Here is a 23,174-nt window from a genome sequence, read left to right on the forward strand (position 1 = left end):
GTCATTCAGGATTAAAAAACAAGTAATCGAATAAAGAAATCCTAGTGGACTTTGACCAAAACACACGATTATGGGACAAATCAACTAAAGACGCAGTCAAATAATTTACATAAAAGGAGGGAAAACTGGCCACGAACAGCAAAGTATTCAAACAACATCTATATGTCATGAACACGTCTTAAAAAAAACAGACTTTTTTAACGTATTCATCCACATTTGATCCATGAAACCTAAAGGGAACTAACGCAAAAAAGGTGGCTGAGTCCGAGCAGCAGCTCCGACACACTGCTGATCAACTCAGAGTGTGTGTGTGTGTGTGTGTGTGTGTGTGTGTGTGTGTGTGTGTGTGTGTGTGTGTGTGTGTGTGTGTGTGTGTGTGTGTGTGTGTGTGTGTGTGTGTGTGTGTGTGTGTAGTGGATCCCGGCCGTGTTGTGTTCAGGTTCCTCGCCCTCATACATTTTACAACATAAACAGGGATTTGAGAATGCACATAATTCCGTCCTTTGGTATCAGAGCAGAACTAAAGCAGCTGGTCACCACCCGGTCGTCATGGCCACCCACCCCGGCTCGTTATCTAACCCCCCCCCCCCCCCTCCTGCACTGGCCAGGAGAGACGGACGTCGATACCTCATCTTCTGTCTGCTGCTCTCCACATCCTTTAACCCGTTCACCGCTGAATAGCAAAACAAGAGATCCGTTAATTATCAGAAGTTCAGTCACAGTTAAAAGTCACTGTGAGGAACCTTTATCTGGTCCTGAACCAGTCTCAGTTTAGTCCTGATCCTCTATAGACCTCCATCAGTAAACCAGACCATCAGAGAGAAGATCGTCTGTTTCTATAAAGTTATTCTTAAAGCTCGTTATCGGAGCCACCGGGTCGGATTCTGGAGAAACCAGATGAAATCATGAAGGTTCACCAGAAACTCCTTCAGCTCAGACTCCAGCAGAGACCAGTCCACCGTGGACAGACCCAGATCCAGCAGAGACCAGTCCACCGTGGACAGACCCAGATCCAGCAGAGACCAGTCCACCGTGGACAGACCCAGATCCAGCAGAGACCAGTCCACCGTGGACAGACCCAGATCCAGCAGAGACCAGTCCACCGTGGACAGACCCAGATCCGGCTTGAGGGAGGAGAGCTCAGCTTCCGGCAGCTAAGCCCCGCCCCTAGCTGCCTGTAGCTCCTCACAGGACTCTGATTTGTCCGAACATGAACGCAAGAATCTAAAGTCACACGGTGCATGGGCATAGAAGATCCAGTCCAAAATCCTCCAATGGGACCTCAGATTCCTTTTTTTAAAGGAACCATGCAACCACACACACACACACACACACACACACACACACACACACACACACACACACACACTCACACACACACACACACACACTCACACTCACACACACAGGTCTGTGAGGTTTTCATTTCATAGAGAAGTGAAACCTTCTCAAGGACTGCTGTGGCGTATTGATCTGGTTTTTTTTCTAAAAGCGGAGAATTTATCTTCTGCAGAGACGTAAAACAGGAGGGGGGGGGGCTTCTGACTTCTGTTTCTCTGTCTCCTGCTGAGCGGCCTCACGACTCCATCTTTGTTTATTGTCGCGCTTGTCATCGTAGCGCGAGCCTCCGCAGATGGCGAGCGAGCTCCGAGCATGAACAGAGGCGTCTATACTCTATGTGTCTGTCGTTTCATTCTCTGAACAACAGCGGACGAACAAACAAAATGAACTGTGAAGAATCAAAAAGACAACGAGTGTAAACGACAAAACGCCATAAACCAACCTCCATGACGAAGAGGAGGGATTAGAGTTATTTGTTAACTCATATCTCATATTCATGGACTACTTTATTACTTTTTTTGTACAACTTTAAAGAAAGAAGTCAAGTATGAAATGCATTATAAAGAAACAAAGGTTGAATTTCCTGTAAACTCTTGGATTCGGCTGCAATATATTTTTTTAAATGTATATTTTTAACACTTCCTGTTTCTAAAACATCTAAAAATGACTTTTTATAATCACTAGACATGTGAAGTTTTGTGAATCAAAGAGAGCCGAGGCCACAGCGTTCATCTCCAACTGGAACAAAACCCTTAAAATGCTGAACATCCCTCTGGAGTCTGGTGAAGCCGTTGACACGTCAGCGGTTGTCGGCGAGGGTCTCAGGTTACGAGGGAAGTCATGTGACGACGTGTGTGAAGTCTAAAGACGACTAAACGCTGCCAGCCGATTGGCTGCTGGCGTCCGTTTGTTCCTGGATCTATTCCAAACCTCCAGACCTCAGCAGCTGGAGGAGTTCCCGTGTGAAGAGCGTTCCTCTGTTCTCCTCCGCTGTCTGAATAAAACATGGATTCCTGAACGCCTCCTCCTCCTCCTCCTCCTCCTCTTCTTCCTCCTCCTCCTCCCCTCCATAATGGGGACTAAATTGTCCACCTCTGTGTTCATCTCTTCCTCCTCTTCTTCCTTCTCCTCCTCCTCCTCTTCTTCTTCTCTTTTCCTTCTCCTCCTCCTCCTCTTCTTCCTCCTCCTTTATAATGGGGACTAAATTGTCCACCTCTGTGTTCGTCTCTTCCTCCTCCTCTTCTTCTTCTCCTCCTCCTCTCTTCCTCTTCTTCCTCCTCCTCCTCCTCCTCCTCCTCCTCTTCCTCCTCCTCGTCCCCCCTCCTCTTCTTATAATGGGGACTAAATTGTCCACCTGTGTTCGTCTCTTCCTCCTCCTCTTTTTCCTTCTCCTCCTCCTCTTCTTCTTCCTCTTTTATAACAGGGACTAAATTGTCCAGGTCTGTCCTCCTCCTCCTCCTCGTCTTCTTCTTCTTCTTCTTCCTCTTCTTCTCTTCTTCTTCTTCTTCTTCCTCCTCCTCCTCCTCCTCGTGTTCATCTCTTCTTCTTCTTCTTCTTCTTCTTCTTCTCCTCCTCCTCCTCCTCCTCCTCCTCGTGTTCATCTCTTCCTCTTCCTCTTCTTCTTCTTCCTCCTCCTCCTCGTGTTCGTCTCTTCCTCTTCTTCTTCTTCTTCTTCTTCCTCCTCCTCCTCCTCCTCCTCCTTGTGTTCATCTCTTCCTCTTCTTCTTCTTCTTCTTCTTCTTCTTCTTCTTCTTCTTCTTCTTCCTCCTCCTCCTCCTCCTCCTCCTCCCTCGTGTTCGTCTCTTCCTCGACAGCGTCCCGAGGCCCCTCCAGACTCTGGTCTCGTTTGGCTCCATCAGCTGTTGCGGCGGACTGATCTCCACCCGTGAGAGCAGCGAGTGCGGCGTGAAGATAACGGCTCTGATGTTTTATTCATGTGGAGCCGATGAGACGGACAGAGAGCCTCCTTCCAGGTTCATTGTGCAGTCTGACGCAGAGGCAGAGCGGGGAACTAATTGACCTCCAGGGAAGTCGCTCTGAGACGAGTCGGGTCACTCGGGCCCGTCGGCACTTTGCTTTTGCTCCTAACGAGACAATTAGGGGCCTCATATCTGCAGCGACAGGGATTCAAGTTGTGACGTTCCTATTGTCGCAGAGCTTCCTGGAGAACCGGGACTTTCTAGTCCTGATAAATGTCCCCAAAAGGTCCTGGAACACTAAACAAGATTATAAACATCATAAACATTTTACCTTCCATGAATTTAGCTGCTTTTTTGTCTTTATTTGTTGATGTTTCTGGTGTTTATCACTGACGGCTTATGACAGAATACATACAACAATATCTCCGAGACGATCGACGCTTCACGGCCGACCAAACTGCTCCAGAGAGGAGAAGCTAACCCAGCTAGCACCTGAGGCTACTCCATTACCCAGCATGCTCCTGGCTGTCTGAAGTTGATGGACAGTGTTTTTCCTCATGTCCAGTTTTGTGTTGTCCATTTTATCTGACAAAATATTGTTTTTTTGTCGCTGCTGTTTACATTTCTTAAGATGCTAATTAAAAAAGTGCACTACAGGAACGTTATGCTGCTTTTGTTTTGTTTTGTTTGTCATGTGCTTGTTGTGCTAAAAATGGGCGACAACAAAATGTGGTTGTAGCCCAATTTGTTCTTTTGAATTATTCATTCACTCGCATGAATTAACAGCTGAAGAAACTTTTCATCCTGTAAAATATGTTCAAGGATATTATCTTTGACAATAAAAGTTCTCAGCCGGATTAAATATTTAGATGTTATCATTTACATAATGTTCTTTATCTGCAGTCAGACGACTGAATGAGGACGAAATAGGAAGTTAGTTAATCACAGTAAATCTATGTTAATGATGATAATTATGCGGTGTGTTCTTGGATATATATATATATATTTAAAGGACCGACTCATTATGCAGATCAGTAACTCAGTAAACTTGTTGTTTAAACAAAACTAAAAGAAATGAACTTGATACTGCTCTAATCGTGTTTTCTAGTTACATTTTTCATCAGGAAAGCTTTCCCATTTGTTGTGTAATGTTTTATTCATGAGTTTAACAACTGTATCATCATAATTATTAATAGAAAGATAAACAATCACAGAGATGACAATATAGCTGCCGGCTCTGTGGACTTTATTTCAGCCTATATTTCATTTATGAAGCAGCCTTGGTAAAGAGAGGATTAATCAAACGGCTCCTCTATTCACTCCGATTTTATTTACTGCGTTTTCCAAAATCCATTTAATACTTTCAGAGCTTTTTTTTTTATTTCAAAATGGTGCACTTATATAAAAAAGTGCCAGGGAAATAAAGAGAGACGTCCTTAAAGCAACAAAATGCTGTTGATGTTCCTCGCTGATTCACTGCTCTCAATATTCCGCCTGTTACTGTTAATAGAAAAGCTATTTGCAGATGTAAAGCACTTCATACTATAAATCCGGCTCCGTTTTATTTTGCAGGCAGCGTTCTATCTCTGCAGCCTCACGCCGCCTCTTTACAGGCTCGTATTATGTGCCGTAAAAAGCAGCAGGACGAGGAGTATTTTTCAGCCAATTTCATTTCACCCCACGGAGCGCCGAACAGCAGGACCTGCAGGCAGGAAGCAGACGGGGATCAGGTTCAGATTTGGCTTAAAAAAACGAGGATTTTAAAGCTCTTTTTTCTGTCGATGTTTGAACCTTTTGGGTTTATGATGTTTTTCTCAAAGATGGCGACCGTCACTTTGACCACAGCAACGACGGCTTAGAGGTCAACATTTATAAAAGAATACAATCAGTATCAACGGAGATCTGGTTCTGATCTGAGCCGTTGAGTTTTACGATACGATGAACCACTAATAATACCCGTTCAGCCGGTTTGCTCAAAAACGATTTAAACTCGTACACCGGACGGCATAACCAGGAATCAGCACTAGTCTAGTGAACAAGAGAAATAAGGACTCAAAAAAAACTACACCAGGATTCTGGCCGTTGACAGATGACGTCACGTTGAGCCTCTGCAAACTTTTTGTCCTTCTAATGAATGAAATAAGAGAGCATCTTTTAGAGAATCGTTGAGGAGGAAGAAAAGAGAAACAGGGCTTTAACAGCTTCTAAATATCTAATATATGTAATATAATAAAATAACAGAAAGTCAGGATGCCTCCAGACGAGGAGGAGAGGACGTGATGAGGACAAAGAAGTCAAGTGTGTGTGTGTGTGTGTGTGTGTGTGTGTGTGTGTGTGTGTGTGTGTGTGTGTGTGTGTGTGTGTGTGTGTGTGTGTGTGGACCAGATAGAAAGAGACCATCATCACTTGACTTTTGCCTCCTATTATCGAAACTGTAGGCCTCCATGAAAAGGCTTTTAAGCAGGCTGCCATTTAAGACTCATTAAAGAGCGATCGGTTGTGTGTGTGTGTGTGTGTGTGTGTGTGTGTGTGTGTGTGTGTGTGTGTGTGTGTGTGTGTGTGTGTGTGTGAGAGTTTTCATCTGTACAAACAAGCTAAAAACAGAGGCAGCTTGGACCAGCACATTGCGGCAAGAAAACAGCAGCTAACAACAGCAGAAGGGGTCATGTGAGTGCAGCAAACAAGATGGCAGCTTTAAAAATGAATAAAAATCAGTGACTGTCAGCAAAACTACAACTATGTATGAAAACGTCATAATGAGTCGAGGAGCTCCGACCCAAAGCAAACAGACTGTGAGGTGAAGACGGACAGGTGAATGAAGACTTTCAGACTTTACAGTCTGATCCAAAACAAAGAGAAACATCCGAACCTTCGACAGGTGAAAAGAGGTCGCCTCTGTCTGAATCAAACTAAACCATGGATCAGGACGTTGGAAAAAACTTGATGAGAGAGAGAGAGAGGATACGAGAGGAAATGAAGAACCAATCAATGTCAAGTATTCGCAGACGAACCTCAGGTAGGTGATGACGACGGGACGTTGATGAAGGGGACGATGAAGCGATATAGGTAACGACAACGGGACAAAGGTTGTGACAACGGGATGAAGATGAAGGTAACGAGTAAAGATTGGACGTAGGTGACGACAAAGGGACAAAGGTTTTACAACACATAGATTACAACAGGACGGAGGTGGACGGAGGTGAAAACAGGACCTAGATGAAGGGCGAGAACGACGCAACATAGGTGACGAGGACAGACAGGAGGCAGGTGACAAAAAAAGGGACATACGTGACAAGAACAGAACGTAGGTGGAGGTAACACTTTTGGCATGTAGGTGACAAGGACGGAATGTAGGTGAAGGTGACCAGGATGGATCGATTTCTACAACAGAACCAAGGAGATGAAGACCGGAAGTAGGTGACGACAGGAAGTAGGTGTTGTGTGTTTTTTTGATGGGCTCACATCATTACAATGTGAAGCCAAAACTCAGTATAATCTTGCATCAGGTCAGTCTGCTAGTCTGCCCCCACCCCCCCTCCACTCTCAGACCACCAAAGGACAAAAAGACACTGAACACAAACCCAAAAGATGAAATGAGTCCAAAGTAGAGAAAAAGAACCGCAGGCATCTACATTTTCTATGTTCTGTGTTTGGAGGCAGCTCTTAGTCTTCTGTTCATTCTGTGAAAGGTTAAAGTCTTACAGAGGACAGGAAGTTAAAGTGTCTCCAGCTACTCTCACCATCTTATAGACGCTGAGAAGACAACAGGACTCCTGGTGACATAGACCTTACACAGAGAACTACAAACACATGTTTCCTTTGGAATCTGACACCAGTGGATTTTAAGAAATCTCACGTACAGAACCAAACCAACAACGTGTTAGTCCGTCTCTCAACACGGTCTGACTTTCTGTCTGTGTCCCTCAGCCATTGGTTCCTACTGAAGGTGTGGATTTTTAAAAACACAAATATATAGTTTCATAATTAATCTGCTAAAACAGCTGGTCACTGTAGTTTTTAATCAAACCAACAGGAGGAAATATTGACTTAGTCTGGGTCTTTTTTCAGCAGCTGCAGGATATAAAACCTGCTTCATCATCATCATCATCGTCCTCTTCCTCACCTCGCTGCTGGCTGCGGACCAGCTCGTCAGCCTCTTCACAACCCACCCCCGCTGACCACCACCTCATTTGCATAATTACATCCCCACAACTTCATACAGTATAATTTATCTCCATCGGGTGACGGGCGGAGCAGTAACACTGCGGCGGGTTCAGCCGACAGTCTGTTGGTGTCTTTTGTTTTGTTGTTGTAGAGGAGGAGTCTCTTCATGCTGCATGTCAGTGAAGGAGTGGTCGGTTTCTGAAGCTAGTCATCCATCCGACAAACGCTTTTAAAGGGCCAGTACACGCCGTCAGAACTGTGACTTTCAGAAACAGACGATCTGACATTTGCGACAGTTTGAACTTCTCTCTCAGCTCTCCCTTTTTTTCCCATGCTTGACACAACTATTTCAGTTTTTTTCTGAAAACACGTCTCTGTGTTTAAACAAATTGTTCCACCTTTGAGCATAGCTGTTCGGATCACATACAAACCGTTGTGTTGTGTGTCAGAGAAAATGTGAGACGCTGAGGCTACATCCACAATAATTGAACAAAGAATACAAAAGGTTTTAGTTATAGCGTCTGTTCTCACGGGAGATAATTTATGTTTTTGTTCATTTACAGTTTCTTTGTGAACTTCAGAATAGGAAGAAAGAAAAAGACTTTAAACGTCCCCTCCTTATGGCTGATATACCCTGGACACGGCAATCGTTAACAGCTCCAATAACAGCTGCTTCCTCTGCAATGTTAGAATGCAGAATTTAACTGCACAACAGCTGCTGGTAACGGCAGCAAGGTCAGTGACGCCTGTAGTCTGTTATCCATGTTGAAGTAACCTGACAGTCGCTCAATAATCAAGGCTGATGTTTGTTTTCCTCTGGCAGCATGACGAATCAGAGGACACATATTGACTGTTGAGACCCGATCAAGAAGCTAATGTTTGTCTGCGTCAACGTTTCTGCCCGTCCACACTACAACGCAACCACAGTGTTTTCTTACTAAAATGGCGTCTGCATTGTTTTCAAACGTTTCCGTTTTTAGGGGCTCTAAAGCGCCGGAATAATGTGGACGCTCGGCGTAGACGTAGCAAAAGAAATGCCTTTTAAAACGAAAATATATAGTATTGTTGATGTAGCCTGAGAGAGACTGTCAAGAATGTTGTTGGACACAGTGACACTAAACACACTCATGCACCGACGTTTTGTTTTCCTCATCATGTATAAATGCACTGTCATGCACTATAGATTGATTGATGATTATTTCCTGAGCAGGAAAGGCCGACTCCACCAGAAACAAAGCTAATGAGTATTTACAGAGAAATGACGGGATGTAAATTCATTTAATGGCTACTGCTGTAAAAAAGCCGGTGTAAATGGCATAAAAAAGGGGTTTAACAGGATACAAATCTTCTGGATTATAACTTGCATGTTTCCCTTGTTAATTATCACTTTGACTTCACTAAAGGGTTTGAGTTCCCCGGCTGCAGGCTCTGCTCCGTCAGAGTGATTTGCCTGCAATAACTCTGTGTTGTTTTTGTGGTGAAGTGCTGCTTTTTCTTTTTTTTCCCCACTGTGGAAGCTCTTCAGAGAGTCTGCACACGGAGCCAAACGGAGCCTGAGAGGGGCTTTTGTCCTCCTCCAGGCGTTTCTCACAGACTGTTTACGGCCTCTCTGCCTGTTGGGACTGTTTATGAGCCTCGTGGACGCCGCTGTCAGGACGCCACGAGGACGCAACAAGCCCCGGAAATCTGTCACAACCTCCAACTGTTCCACCAAAACAAAGAGTCATTCAGCAGGAACAATATGTTCAGAAACCTTAATTATAAAGCTGATGCATTTCTTTTACAGCAGACCTGACAGCCAAACAGAGGTGGACTGTCTCTCATTTCCATTTTCAATTTCTACCTCTGAGGTTGTTTTTTCATTCTCTGTTTTTTTCCTTTTTAATGGTCTGTCAGTGACCCGCCTTCTCTTTAAGCCTCATGAATCTGTCCCCCCGTGTTGTTAGCGTTGCCGTGGAGATGGAACATTTCTCATCCCCCGTTATTGATTCTGAAGCGGCGTCACAAGACCTCAGCGAAGAAGCTGAGTTACAAAGAAAAACAAGCGGAGAGATGAGAGAGTTTGAATTTACAGACTGTAAGAAACTTTTAACTGAGCAGAAACCAGTCCGGTGTGGAAGTTTCTCCTTCTCTACTATAGTTTGTTTTTACTCATTTCCTACAAATCATCTGAGAGAGAGATGCTCAGATCGATGCAAAGCTGGAGACAGGACATGGTTAGCCTAGCTTAGCATAAAGACGGTAAACCGAAGACGGTAAACAGAAGAAAACAGGTTATTTAAATTTCTGTGTGTACAAGTTAAACTGTTTGTAGTTTTAGGGGGAGTTACTATAAATAACTTCCTGCTTGTCTTTTAGTTAAATTAATCTGCTTTCAGAGCCACTTAAAGGGACGGTCGTGGTATTTAGAAGTGTTTTTGTACGAGGTACTTCTTCATATGAGATCTGTATCTTTAAATAAACACTCATTCATCGTCATCCCGCCTCCAAAGGTTTTACTACAAAATGGATTTAATCCAGAGAGATAAAACTACAGTACTACTTACGTTTTAATACACCGTTAAAAATACAAAACGAGCTCCGTCCAGACGTTTAGGCTCCGTTTCAGAAATAATCAATTTTAACGTAATTCAATGCTTGCAATGTGGCCTAATTAACATTACAGTTTAAAATTTAAATAAAGAAGTACACAATAATATTAATATGACTATTTAACAAAACATTAAAATGACAAAACATGTGTATTACAAACATGTGGAGGATCTGCTTTGTCTCCTTCTACTACGAGTATTTATCTAATGTTTAGAGCTCATTCAAATATTTTAATCTGTGTTTACAGAGTTGAATTTGTCTAAATAAATGTTCCTTTTTTTCATTGAATGTTTTGCTTTTTTAGAAGGAAGTCCATCTCTGACCGACAGTGACCACATACTTTTATTTTTATTTTGGTTGCCATGGTTTCTTGTGACTTCCTGTTTGGATTTCCAGTTTGTGGTCACTGAGCCTGTACTTGTGTAAACAGGAAGCAGCTGGACATGCGAGTCGTAGTAAAGTGGCGTAAGCAGAGTTTAGAATCATAAAATACTGAGTTTAACTGTCCATGTTAAAATGAAGAACTGGTAGTCGACGCTGATGTTTGTTTACTTCTGGAGAAGCATCACGTGAAAGGAAAAATTAAGTCAAAGCTTCATGTGTTAAAGCTGCATTCTCTCTCCTGTCCATCAGGGGGCGACTCCTCTGGTTGTATAGAAGTCTATGAGAAAATGACTCTACTTCTCTCTTGATTTATTCCCTCAGTAAACATTGTAAACATGAGTTTATGGTCTCAATCTCTAGTTTCAAGTCTTCTTCAATACAGCATGATGTTCATTTAGTAAATGATGCTCCATTTAGAGTCAAACAGACCATAAAGCAGGGGATGCTTTAGGGCGGGGCTACACACTGATTGACAGGTCGACACCAGAGACGTATACGGCGTCTCTACGTCACTCCTCCTCAGTCCGAATATGGTCACTTCCTGTTCACTGGATTTAAAACGTCACTCCACAAACCAATGTGTGACGTCACGATGACTACGTCTGTGGTTTCCTCCCCTTTAGACAAAACACAACCAGGGAGTTTTTCAAACTAAAACAACTCCAGCAGCTTCTTCAAACGTCTCTGTTGTACTGGTTCTATAGCTTCTCAGCGACAGTTATGCATGTTTGTTTGGATGTACCTTAAGATACTTTACAGACTAAGCAGAAGTTGGAAGCTTGCTGCTTTTATTTGTCTGGTTGTCCAAATCAAGACATTTGAAGACGACACCTGGTGTGGTCTTCAGCTGTACGTTTATGAGCGAGTGAGGGATCCCAGCGAGTTAAATGGAAACCAACAGCAACCAGGAAGGAACCCAAACCAGCCGGATCATCTTCATCATCTGGATCCCAAACATCTGAGCGACACTTTGACAGATTTATGTGTGAGAGGAACTTTTTTTAAGCCTCGCAGCTCCTCCTCCTCCCTCCTCCCTGTTTACTGCACTGAATGGATTCGCCCAAAGAGTCTGTGATGCGAAACTAATCAGGTCCCATTCCAATTCTGGGCACAGCAGAGGACACCCCCCCTCCTCCTTCCTTCCCAGCAGGTGATTTGCACTTGATGCATTCTAATTGGCGCACAAAGAGATGCAGATCTGTTTGCTGCAGCTCCTGAAGCAGCGAGTGTGTTCGTAGATGCAGAGGAGTCGACCCGGGCCGTCTCGAGGCTCTTTGTCCGTCCACGATCGATGGGGAGGAGGAGGGGGAAGGTGGGGGGGGGCTATTGGCTTCACAACAAAACCCTGCAGAGAGTCTGAGCTCCAGTGACAAAGGCTGAGCAGAATACAGCAGCACACCACTTTAAGGGCAGTGAGGATGATGTATGACGACCGCAGAATTAAAACGCAGCGCTGAATTATGAATCGTCTCGCCGCCATGAAAATATTGGTTCAATCAATTTCCTGCAGAATAAATAAATGTATGACTTGGCCTCCGCCGGGTTGTTTTCTCATGAAGAATTCATCACCATCAGCAAGAAGCCGCTCTTTATCCTGAGGGCTAATAACAAGAGCGACGGGACATAAAGACAGCGATCGTTCTGCAGGACGGACTGAAGACGCTTATTTACAGTCACAACATATATTCATCAGCGGAAAGAGGCGTTTATTGATGTTTCAATGGATCTGCATCGGCTCAAATGAAGCCGATCAAAATCTGATTGTGTTTTCACTCGACTGCGTTTGTTCTGCATAAAAATGAAGAACGGGAGTCAATAACACTGCTGTGTTTGTTAGCAACAGTTTGTAATAATCAGTCTGACAGTAACCGTTTTTTTCCAACTGGCTAATCGTAATACAACTTTTATTATATTTGTAATAAAACGTAAATAATATTTGTATTTATTTATTTAATTAATTTCCATAGATTTATCTTATTCTATTTTACTTTATTTATTTAATTTTATTATTATATATATTTTTTTGAAAGTACATTTATTTGGCTTTTTGTGAGGATGAGGAGATTTTTAAGAAGAGACACCTGTGAAAACTCACCACGTCTGGGTTTAAGTCTTAATTAATTAAAAAAGTGATTTAAAAGGTACAGCTGCTTGTTTAGGGAAAACTTAATATATTTATGGTTTATAACATTTGAGGTTCTTTTTATTGCCTGAAGCTCTTTTTTCAGAAGAGAGGATTGTGCCTGATTGTGAACCTTAATTAAAAAATAAAGACATTTTAAAACAAAACGTTCCTTAAAAAATGCATAAAGCCCACTAATAATACCTCAGAGGCATATATGACTTTACAGATATTACAAACACTAAAGACGTCTTCTCTCTTTGGAGAGATAACTGTTTTTTCATTTTGTGTTATCAGTTATGTGTCAAGATAAGATTCCTCATATGGCCCACGTCTCAGTTTTCTGATATTCAGAGTCAGCTGACGTAAACAAGAAGTCCAATGAGCCGCCGTAAACTGACTTCTGCTTTAAGCTTTAAGCACAGAGGCGTCTAGGAAACAGAAAGCTCTTTTCACAGCTGATTAGGGAGGAGAGGCTTTACAAGAAAAATAAAGGAAATGTGTGCAGCGCGGCTAACAGGAGGAGAATGTGGCTATCTGGATGTGTGGTCATGGTTCTGTGTGGCTTTGAGGCTGAAAACACTAAGAAGAAGAGTTCCTCTTATGCAGAAACAACGTGTTGGAAATGGAGGCCGGCGGTTCCCACAATGCTTTGCGTGAAAATTGTGTCGGTAGTGGTCACTATTGTTTTACTAACACTGTTAAAGAAGTCGCTCTACGGAGCCTTTTAGCCGCTTCTAGCTGCTAGTTTTGCTTCAGTTCGCTGCCTAATTCCTGCTCCATTAAAGCCACTTTACTCTTACAGCAGACAGACTCAGTTAGAGACTATAGCTGGTGAACATGGAGGGGCATTTAGCAGCTAAAAGGACAGATATTTCCCTCAGGAGGTGGTGGAGACCAAAAACAGAGCTAAAAGAGAAAGAATATTGGACTTACATCCGTTAGTTCTTGCTGCTGAGGAATACGCCTCAACAAATTTATTTTTAATATGATTATGTCCAAATATGGTTACACAGATATTCATATTAAATCTTTAGGTATAATCCTCCTGAGGACAAATATTTAATTTGCTGTTTAAAGGCGATGCTTCAGCTGAACTAACTGGGCAGATAAATGCTGCAGAGGATTAACAAGACTGTTCATTTGGTGGCTCAAATAAAGCAGAAATCACTGGTGTTCAAAAGTCTAAAGTATGCTATCAGAATAAATATCAAACCAGGTATGAAAACCACCTAATGTGAACAGACGCAGCGGCTTTCTGCAGAAAATACAGTCAGAACTGAAAAGGTCCTACGGGCAGTAAACACATCATCTAAAACCAAACACTTTCTCACGTGTCTCTTCCAGCACACTCTTATTCTGCTGTGATCTTTGACCCCCATTCATTATGACCAACATATTAAGCTTATTTAAAAGAGTAGTGATTTATCTCTGAACTCCTAAAAACACTGTTGTACTCACAATGGACAATATTTTTAAAAAAAGTTTAAAATCAACGAGGCAGAATCAGAGATATCGAAATAAAATTGGTGAAACAGTTATTTTATGTTATTTTACATTATTTTAGCGGTGAACATTTACATCATTTTAAAAGCTTCAAGTGATGTTATTTATCATTTAGTAGTTTATTCAACAATAGAAAGAATCACAGGAACATCTTGAATGTTCTGGGTCTTGAATGTTCCCAGACGAGTTGGCCAGAGTCACTTCCTGCAGCTGTTCCATCACAAGCAACATCTGGAGGCTCCTTCACTGAAACCACGTGAACAACAGTCGTTATTTATATTTCCTCAGAGACGTCCGAGGAGCTCAGCAGGAGAAGAAGAAGAATCACAAACATCACGAGCAGCCGATGGTTCACAAGCTCCAGGAGACAAAACTCAGAAAGACGAGGCCCGACCGACTGTGACTCCGGACAAACATCTGCAGTCAACAGAACTGTTCTTAATCTTCTTTATTTGTGAGCTGCAGCTTTAGTGGCAACAAAGAAAGTTAAAAATAGTCCTTTAGTCTGTTGACTGAAACAAGCCTTGGTCTTTAAATAAAAAGAGCTGATGTATTCAATGTTAAAGTCACAGTTTAGAAACACTCAACGTCCATGACGAGATATCTACAGAGCATTGAAACACGTCTAACAATCCTCTGATCAAACAACGTTTCCTCATACAACGGCTCATATGATATTTTACAAAAAGTTACTCCTCGTTTTTTGTGTGTTTTACTACAAAAGTCCAGCAACACAAGTCAATTTCTGCTTGTAGTTAAATAAAAGATTGTGAAATACTTAGTTAGGTTTAGTTAAATATGGTGAAATACTCAGTTAGGTTAAGTTAGGTTTAGTTAAATATGGCAAAATACTTAGTTAGGTTTAGTTAGGTTTAGTTAAAGATGGTGAAATACTTAGTTAGGTTTAGTTAGATATGGTGAAATAGTTAGGTTTAGTTAAATATGGCGAAATACTTAGTTAGGTTTAGTTAGGTTTAGTTAAAGATGGTGAAATACTTAGTTAGGTTTAGTAAAGATGGTGAAATACTTAGTTAGGTTTAATAAAAGATGGTGAGAATCGATGTTTCTCTATGAATAGAGCTATTTTAATCACCTCTTCTTCTTCTGTGGTTGTTTAATATTACCAACCTGCTCATATATATATATATATATATATATATATATATATATATATATATATATACATATATTACACTAATAATCAGTAGAAACAAGCATTGATTCACGTTTTCTTTACATGATTTGCAGGTCATTTGGTTATATTTTGCTCCATGTTTGGAATGAAACATTGTTAATCTGAATCCTGACTGTGATGTAAAGGTGGCGTTGGTTGAAGACGCCGGTACTTCCTGTGTTTACTGAGCGTGTCAGTGTGTTAGTTTCACTCTGCTGCGTGTCGACTGAGACGAACGACCGTGGCGTCGCTGCTCTCCAGACACAAAGCCATTCTGCCTCCTCACGGCTCGGGAGACGCACGCCGCTGCTCCATCCGTCCCGACCAGACCGGGTGTTAAATCACCGCCCTTGTGTTTAGCATTTTGATGAGCCCTATTTCTTTAAGAGAGCCACGAGAAAAACAGAGCAGCAGCAGCTCTAAATGTGACAAACGAGCCGTCCACGCGTGCAGGATTACTTCGCATGATTGACGGCCAACACGTTAAACCGATGTCACAGAAATCATTTTCTCAGCGAGGAGGCGGAGCCAGATCTTAATTGTTCCGGCGGTTCGAAACCCAAAACGTCCAATAGGATGAAGACCAAGGAGAGTCTGCAGAGTGCAATTGATTTAGCATGTTTATACTGTTGTTTTTTGTGTTAAGTGTTCTTCAAACAGGAGGAGAATATTACGTATTAATAATAATAATAATAATAATACATTTTATTTGTATAGCGCTTTAAGGCACTTTACATATTACTCAGCGAAACAAGGTTGATTTTTCAGATTTTGCACAGTGAATAAAGGCATCAACCAACCACGTTGTGAGGAACAGATATATTCTAATAATAACAAGTACTTTAATTTTTAAAGCGTCTTTCAAAAAAGTTAAGTCCTTAACAATAAAAGCATGATAAAAGTAATTCAAATGATGTAAAGGAGATAAAATTATTTAAACAACAATAAATAGACAGAAGGTGAAACTACAGGGAACACGGAGGCTCAGTATTCTGAATCAAGATTGAAAACTTTATTACTCCTTTCAACCTGATCTGCTCCTTCCCTTCTTACCTTTCACAATAAAAGCCCTAGACACAACGTTTACTCATACATTCGTTCGCATGATATTTATCAAAAAGGTACTACAAATTTTTTGTGTGATTTTTTTACGAAAGTCCATTAAATTGTGTAAATTTACGCTCGTTACATGAATACAAACTTTTCAAAATAAACTCCTGTCTTCATGGGAAACAACTACGTTAGGTTAACACAACAAAACTACTATTTTGGAAGATTGTTGTTTGGGTTAAATAAGGTGAAAAATAAATTCTTATTTTACACGGGGAACTAACAGAGGTCTCCTGAAGGAAAGTTCGCTGTCTGTTGGGGATTCAAATGATCTTCAGTAACTAAAGGCATTTCTGTCATTCGTGCACGCTAAAAACAAGTCTTACTGTTCTGTTGCAGGAAACATTTGTCAAGACTCAAAACCTGACATCTAGAGAAAAGTTTGGTCTCATTTTGAACCGGAGAATCTGCAGATTAACAAAATATGTTATGATCCACCGAAGATAGTTAAGATACAGGAAGAATAAATCCCTGTTTTTGTAATCTTCACCGCCATCTTGACTGAGAGTGTCGGGTTGGACGAGAGAGATCTGCTCTCCACTGAGTGCACCTCTCTCGTATTTATTAGTGATTTATCAGTTCAAAGCATTTCCCTGCTGAAGTGTCTTTGAGCAAGAAAGTGCAAGTGATGCTACTCTGCAGCCGACCCTGACCTTTGACCCCGGAGCTCACAAAAAAAAAAAGAGGAAGCGAGGTATCGCCCAGAAAATGATCTGAGCTCACTACAGTGAGATCAAAGACGAGGATCCATCAGACGTTCACACCTACATGGTTGACATTTACATCCCGTTTGATGTGCAGACATCAGAGTTTCACGGCGGCGCTTCGGGGCGAGAACAACGGGGCGTCGGTGGGTTTCCTCCACCTGAATGCCTGCAGGCTCCAACACACCTGTAGAGCTGCAGCATCACCTTACTGAGACCACACACAGGTGGAGGATTCAGGTAACCATGACAAGCAGCGCTGAGGGTTTCTCATACGGATCACGTAACCTTTTACCTTTTTTACGTGACGGAGAGACGGTTTTCTCCAAAAACAGGAGCTTCCTCAACTCAAACTACATCAAACTCCAAAAACCCAAGAGAGATTCTTCTTTCCACCAAGATAAAATGATAATAATAATCTCTATCGTTTACGTCTTTTCTACAAGTTTTCTACAAAACAAACCAAAAAAGTATCAAATGCTTCAAGGTCTGCAAAGAAATGTGTAGTTTGAATTATCTGCTGTCTCAGAAAGAGGCACAAGATATTCATTATTATTTTTACCACAGTTTGTGTTTGAGTGTCTGTGGCTATAAATATAATGTTATAATATATTCTATTCATTCAAGTCATGACCACGGCGTATCGGGGCAATTGTGAGTAACAAATAGTTATTGTTGAGCCGGGGGAGGGGCGTAATATTCAGAGAACAGAATCATAAATTTATTTATGAAATTCCCAAGAAAAATACTGTAGTATAATATATAATATTTCCCAAAACACTTGAAGTGATGAAGGCAAATAACAAAATGTAAAGAGACGTTGGTGTTTAATGTTTAACTCTTTACTTGAGATTTCATTTAACTTGTTTTTTTTAATCATAACCTCTTTTTCCTTGGAATATACCCCCCCGCAGCTTCATAATAATTATTGTTAATTTTTAAGTACAATGGCTTTAATACGCCGTCGAATGTCAAAACTCAGTTCATAAACTTAATTTTTAACGTGTTAAATATATAATTCTGTTAATGCCAAATGTGAAAAGGAGGTTTTCACGTGATGTTAACTGTGACGCTTTTCCACATTATGAGAAACAATCGGCCTTGGACACATCTGCTGTTTTGGGGCTTTCGATCATATCACATGATCTTCATCATCAGGCGTTATGTGATTGTAGATGTTTGAATTTCCATAAAGCTGGATGACTATTGAATGACTGGGCCTGAAAAAAATTAACCACATAACTGATGAGAATGTGTTTTGACTCGCAGTTTGACTCGACGCCCCGTTTTATCCTCCAGGCTTAATTAAACTCAGAGAACCACAACAGATTTAGAAGGTCCACATCCAGCCCGTTGACAAACACCTTTTATGGCCTCGTGAAAGACAATTAAAGCGTCCGTCAGCCTGGAGCTCTGCAGATAATTGGTTTGCCCTCAACGATGGCTGGATACCGACATCAGCGGTAAACTCTGATCTGATCCGTCACAGTGATCTGTCCTGGTGCTCGTTTTGAGGATGCTCTGAATGAGCGAGCAGTTGGTCGTTTTAAAAAAAAGTCACTTCTCTGTGCTTTTAACCCCTCGAGGCTCGATACACTGAAAAAATAAATGTTCTTCTGAATCCGAGTCATTAAAGTCGTATTTTCTAAAAGCAAGCAAAGAAAATGCTCAACTTTCTTAGAAATGAAGTTCTTTATTCTACTTTTTCTTTTCTGTTTTAAGTAAAAAAAAAAAAAAAATTCCAAATAATTCTTGGAAAAACTTCAGGAGGAAACACGTTGAAAGGTTTTAATTTCTTCAAATAAAAGATGTTTCAGGAACAGAGTTATGGACAGAAATAAGTTATATTTAGACGATGGTGTGTAGAAAATATTATCACAAGGAGGTTTCTGATAAATAATCACCAGTCATGTGGACATTATAGAACAACTAGAAGAGTCTGTTCAGAAAACTACATAATTTAACTGTAAAGCAGCGTTTAAAAGGAAGGACAACACTTTTACCATTTTACGATATCGTAATTCTAAAACAATATCTAGTCTCATATCGGCCCCGACTATTTTACTCATCAGTCCTTTTGATTTATTTAGTCTATTAGTCTATATATATATATAGAAGATTTTGGCCTTACGATAAAAAAAAAAATTCACCCAAATTCACCAAGGCCGTTGACGTCTCGATATTCGTTTCCTGTAAATCCTTTATCTCTGAATCAGAATATTAAATAAAAGGAATTCAAATTCAAGCTTCATTTCAGGAAATTCTTAAACGTTCAATAATCTCCGGCTCATGGTCGACGTTACAATCGTTGTGAACAATAAAAGACAAACTGACTTTCCTTTTTAAGATAACTGAAAATCAACCACCACTCATGTGCTTCACGTTATGTTGAGCTTCATCATATCGACGCCGTGAGTCTCACATATAATAACAATAACTGAGTCTGAGAGAAACACTGAGCTTATGATAGAAAAACATCCAGACAAAATACATTAAAAAAAACTACCATACCGGGCGGAAAAATACACAACTAAGCTCCAGAAAAAGTGTCTTCTGTCTCTTATTAAACCATCTTTTTAATCCCTCTGAGGTTCTATAACATCACTCACCCCAGAAGCTGTTTGCTATGAGAAAGAAAACCTAAAGAATGAAAACATAAAACTGACTGTAAACTTTGCAGAAAGACGATGTTGTTAAAACAGAAACAGTTTAATAATATAACAATCAGCCCTCAGAAGCTACAGAAGCTGATTCATCTCGTCTTGTCAGCTCTCCAACTGAATCTCTGATCCTAAAAATAAGACTCTGGACCAGAAAAGACTGAAAAACATATTTGTGGAGGAGACAAAACTCAACACACTCCAAAAAATGAGTCATTAAAGTCGTATCTACTAAAAGCAAGCAAAGAAACGCTCAACTAGTTTGAAGTACTTTCCTAACAAATCAATGAATCATCATTTTTCATTTTGCATCAGCTTGGATTTTTCTTTCCTGTTTTAAGATTTAAAACATTTTTATTTGCAGAGAATTCTTTGAAAAAATTAATCAGGAAACAAAAGGAAAAGTTTTTATTTATTTAAAGAAAATATGTTTCAAAGCTTAATTATAGACATAAATAAGTCAGTGTGATATCTCAGTTTTGATTTGTTATGACACCTACTAGAATATTCTTAATAAGAAAGTAAAGAATCTGGACTACAGGGAGAATCTGACAGAAGAACAGAGTCAGAAGAACCGGAGGATTCGTTTTCATGAGGTGCATCAAAAGCATCAGAAATGAAATCCTGTGTTTATCAAAGTGAGAAACGCTCTCCGCCGCGCGCCCTCGTGGTTATTAAAAGCAACAGAAGTGTCATCAATCTGCATGGAAACACTTCAAACTGCCTGATGGGTAAAAGCGTGTGGGCGGCATCGTTTCTGTGGCAGAAAACATGATTAATGTTGTTTTTTTCCAAACACACTGATGTTTGTTTTTGTTTTTTTTCTCAGGAAGCAGAAAGAACATCTTGTCGTTTATGGTCTGTTTGTTTCTGCTCCATTACAAACAGCGTCAACACACACCGCTTCACTGTGGTTTGGTGCTCGATCCTTTACTGATTAGTAACAACATGAAAACACAACGTATCCTAATTCATAGTTCGTATCATTTTTCATTAGTATTGTTATTTTACATCAACCCGTGTCATTTTCTGCTCGTCACATGAATCTTTTCAAAATAAACTTCAACCCCCAAAAGATACTTAGAATACTTAGTTGTGGTTTCGTTAAACATTCGTAGTTATTCCTACCAAAAATAATGCGCCATAATTTGTTGATAACCCACAAATTATTTTGTATTTTATCGACGTAATTATGAACCAGGAAGTATAAAGACCACAAAAACCCTCACAGAGAGGGAGGGACGTTGAGGTGGATGAGTCCAACGACCTTTGACCCAGAACACCGTTTGTTCCCCGTGTGAAACTACAACGTTGACGTATTTGCCACGTAGCTAACGTACTTAAGTAACGTCACTACGTAGTTATCTTAAAAACAAACAATGACCTTTTCCTAAACCTGACTAAGTTGTTTCCTGTGAAGACAGAAGTTTATCTGGAAAAGACAGTATTCATGTACAATGAATATTTGGATGATTTAGACAATGTGGATGTGACGCAAGACTTCAGAACGAGACTTCTCAGAGTGAGACTAATCAGAGTGAGACTACTCAGAGTGAGACTACTCAGAGTGAGACTAATCAGAGTGAGACTTATCAGAGTGAGACTTCTCAGAGTGAGACTTCTCAGAGTGAGACTTCTCAGAGTGAGACTAATCAGAGTGAGACTACTCAGAGTGAGACTTCTCAGAGTTAGACTTCTCAGAGTGAGACTAATCAGAGTGAGACTTCTCAGAGTGAGACTTCTCAGAGTGAGACTACTCAGAGTGAGACTTCTCAGAGTTAGACTTCTCAGAGTTAGACTTCTCAGAGTTAGACTTCTCAGAGTGAGACTAATCAGAGTGAGACTACTCAGAGTGAGACTTCTCAGAGTGAGACTAATCAGAGTGAGACTAATCAGAGTGAGACTACTCAGAGTGAGACTTCTCAGAGTGAGACTAATCAGAGTGAGACTAATCAGAGTGAGACTTCTCAGAGTGAGACTACTCAGAGTGAGACTTCTCAGAGTGAGACTACTCAGAGTGAGACTTCTCAGAGTGAGACTAATCAGAGTGAGACTACTCAGAGTGAGACTACTCAGAGTGAGACTAATCAGAGTGAGACTTCTCAGAGTGAGACTAATCAGAGTGAGACTTCTCAGAGTGAGACTAATCAGAGTGAGACTTCTCAGAGTGAGACTACTCAGAGTGAGACTTCTCAGAGTGAGACTAATCAGAGTGAGACTTCTCAGAGTGAGACTTCTCAGAGTGAGACTACTCAGAGTGAGACTTCTCAGAGTGAGACTAATCAGAGTGAGACTTCTCAGAGTGAGATTTCTCAGAGTGAGACTCCTAGTAACGACACACAGAAGATGCACTCAAACACAGACCCGACCCGATTCCAGACTGAGGGACTTTTAACTCCGGGGGGTTTGGCCCGATTCTGAAGCCCGTCCCACGTCCTGAGAAAGACGGCATCATGTGTCCAGGCTTCAAAACCCTCCTCCCTCTCAAGAATTCATCTCAGACGTTAGAGCCGCTGTCAGCCTCCATGTTCTTCAGTACGCTGTCATAATAGCAGTGAGTAACGGGGCGCCATAAAAGCCTGATCTCCGGGGCTTCGTTTTTTCCCCCGACAGACCCTGAACACAGCAGCCGGCTGCTTCCAACAAAGTGCCACAAGCCATTTTGCTGCGACTGTAAAAGCCTCCCTTTTCTTCTCTTTTCTGAGGAGTTTTTTTGAAAGCGGTGCAGTGAATTATCGGCAAAGCTTTCTGAGCAATCTGGTTCTGTTTAGTGGCTAGGAAGCATTTCTATTTTTTTTCTCCTGCAGAACATCTGCTGTGCTCTCCGGTGTGTCGGCCGTCTGCAGCAAAGTGAGGAAGACGCAAACAATGTGAGCGACTCAGAGGTTCATCAATAAAACATGAGGCTGCTGAGTGACGGCTAACACTCATTTACATGACTGCTGTTTTCTGCCTTTTAATATTTGATAAAAGCTAAAGATGGAGAACGGGATAACACTACCATGAATTTATGAATATTAATAGACATTCATGCAGGATGCAAAGAGTGTTGATATAATCCCTGTCAGAACATTAACGTGACACGCCCGTAAAACCAGATGTAAAAAGCACATTTAATCATTTCTAAGGTGCTTTTTAAAGGGCAAATACAATTTTTGGGACACTTATTACCTTACATTTGACATTTTTTTAAACGAAGACATGCATTAATTAAACACAAATTTATGTTATGCACATTCCAGTCAATATCTTGTATATTCTTAACTCATATTTTTATTGTAAATATCTAAAAATATCAAATTTTTGGTTATTTCTCAAGCATCCAACCATTTTTTCTTGATATTTAGTTGTTGCTTTGTTGTTCAGCTTTAACTCAACATGATGTGATGTGTGATTATTTTGTCCTTCAGGGAAATTATTGAGCAACTGATGATTGTAATCAAGTTTTCAGAGGAAAACTGATTCGCAGTTTTGTCTCTAAAATGACAAATAATAATG

General features: G+C 40.9%; 1 protein-coding gene across 1 annotated transcript in view; it reads right to left on the reverse strand.

Annotated features, from left to right (window-relative positions):
* tmeff1a (transmembrane protein with EGF-like and two follistatin-like domains 1a) overlaps positions 1-23,174 on the reverse strand; it is a 54,486-nt gene that overhangs the window by 30,223 nt on the left and 1,089 nt on the right. The gene's annotated exons all lie outside the window — the stretch shown is intronic.

The sequence above is a fragment of the Anoplopoma fimbria genome, chromosome 3, assembly GCF_027596085.1.
Source record: "Anoplopoma fimbria isolate UVic2021 breed Golden Eagle Sablefish chromosome 3, Afim_UVic_2022, whole genome shotgun sequence".
NCBI classification, from domain to species: Eukaryota; Metazoa; Chordata; class Actinopteri; order Perciformes; family Anoplopomatidae; genus Anoplopoma; species Anoplopoma fimbria.